General features: G+C 43.2%; 1 pseudogene; it reads left to right on the top strand.

Moving 5' to 3' along the window:
- The first annotated feature begins 213 nt into the window (after window positions 1–213).
- Window positions 214–1,927, top strand: LOC149902026 (lipase 3 pseudogene; annotated as a pseudogene).
- The last annotated feature ends 366 nt before the right edge of the window (window positions 1,928–2,293 follow it).

The following is a 2,293-nucleotide window of genomic DNA, read 5'->3' as shown; positions in this document are numbered from 1 at the left end:
TCCTGGTTGCTTATAAATATTTTATTATTTTTAATGAACCTTTAAAATCCCTGTGTAAAGCATTAATCGACTATTACATTAAAACTAATCTATTTACATTATTTAATACAATAAATTACCTATATTTAATATCTAAAAAAAAACAAGCAAGGCCCGATTATAAACTAACATATCTAATAAATCCAAACATTAATATAAAATTGCCTGCAATGGCAAATCTGTTATGTCAGCGAAAATTATTGTATAAATATCCGTAAACGCTCAACATTAGTCACATTGACATACACAATGAGGGCCTGCTTGTTCCTCCTCGCCATCGTCGGCGCGTGCAGCGCCAACATCCTCCGCCACCAGTTCTATCCTCAGATGGACCTGGTCTTCCAACCCTTGGACACCGAGCTTCAATTCAAAAGACCTGCAGTCGACAGCCAAGAAAGATACATCTACGAAGACAACAGCGACTACCCAGCCCCACGCGTCGTCTCCAAGGAATTCTCGTCGCCCTTCTTCAGCAAGGTCATCCGTGAGGAAATCCCCAAATACGGAGATTCTGTCGCCTGGAAGGGTATCCACATCGCCGTTGGACCTAAATCGCCCGTCAACAACAAGAATGATATCGAGAGGATCTTCAGCGACGCCTACAGAACCCTGCAGCACATTACCGAAGAGGACAAGCAAAAATTCCACCAGACTTACGAAACAGCCATCCACGCTGAAGGTGATCACGAACATTTGAACGCCACTCAGCTTCTCCAGAAGAACAAATACCAAGTGGAGGAGCACACCGTGCAAACCGACGATGGTTACATCCTTACAATGATTCGCGTCTTACCCAGAGAAGAAACGACCGTACTCAAGCGTCCCGTAGTATTCTTGATGCATGGTCTGTTAGGAAGCGCTGACGACTGGCTATTGATGGGCCCAGGAAAATCCCTCGCTTACATGCTAGTTGATGCGGGTTTCGAGGTCTGGCTCGGTAACTCCCGTGGAAGCAGGTACTCCCGCCGTCATGTCAGCAAGCACCCAGCCCAAGCTGACTTTTGGAAATTCAGCATTGACGAAATCGCACAGCACGATCTCCCCGCCATGATTGACTACGTTCTACGCACTTCAGAAGAGGATAAGGTATTCTACGTCGGCCACTCCCAAGGCACAACTGCATTCTTTGCCCTCGCTTCGACTCGTCCTGAGTACCGCAGGAAGATCGCCATGATGTACGCCTTAGCTCCCATGGTTTACATGACCAACGCACGCAGCCCCTTCGTGCGCATGATCGCACCTAACAGCCCCTTTTTCGAAACCCTCCAGAAGCAATTGGGCTACGGCGAATTCAGACTGCCCAAAGAGCTGATCCACACAATCGGGGGTGACATGTGCGAGAAACAAGTAGGATGCAAGTACTTGTGCTCCAACGTAAACTTCGTCGTCTCCGGATTGAATCCATTGAACATGGATGTCGATTTGATCCACGAAATCTTGTCCCACTTGCCCGCGGGAGCGTCAACCAGGCAGATGAAGCATTACGGTCAAGCTCTATCATCAGATGAGTTCAGGAAATACGATTACGGTATTGACACCAACACTGCCGTGTACGGGACGGCAGCGCCACCGAAATACAACATGACCGAAGTTAAGGTGCCAGTGGCTATTTACTGGAGCGAGGATGATTGGCTGGCGCATCCTATGGATGTGGAGAGGCTGCACAGAGAACTGCCAGACGTGAGAGACTACTACAAGGTGCCAGAGGAGCACTTCACCCACATGGACTTCCAGTTCTCTCGCAGAGCTCCCGTAGTCATCAACCAGAGATTAGTAGAATCCATCAAAAACCACTTTTAAACTTATTTTTTTCATTTAATTTAGTCTTTTGTAGTTATGTCAATGTTAAGATTTGTCTAATGCATAGTTATAATTTTAAATTCATAATTCACCGTCCATAATATGTTACAAAATACATATTTGTTTATTTATTCACTGTTTAGCTCTCTGTTCTTAATGTAACGGGTTAAACATAATGTACTAAGTATATATTTTTATAAAATAAAATGCTCTTAATTTTAAATAGTCTTTATTTTCTTTCTTTCTTATAATACACGTAATACCTATGGTCTATACAAAAGGAACTAAAAGTAACAATTCCTCATTCTCCCACGATAAGTAACTAATAAATTTTATAGTACGAATTTCCTAACAATAATAATTTCCTAATTTTTACACAATAACTAAAAAGTCATCGAGATACGTGGAAATCCATCAACCTAGGTCCCCGTCAAAGATAAGTAATAACTTTATT

The sequence above is a fragment of the Colias eurytheme genome, chromosome 16 (genome assembly GCF_061535395.1).
Source record: "Colias eurytheme isolate Ceu_HAF_F1 chromosome 16, ilColEury1 Martin Lab GWU primary, whole genome shotgun sequence".
In the NCBI taxonomy this organism is placed as follows: domain Eukaryota; kingdom Metazoa; phylum Arthropoda; class Insecta; order Lepidoptera; family Pieridae; genus Colias; species Colias eurytheme.
Note: the sequence above shows the minus strand (reverse complement) of the source record. Positions and strands in the feature narration are given on the sequence as shown.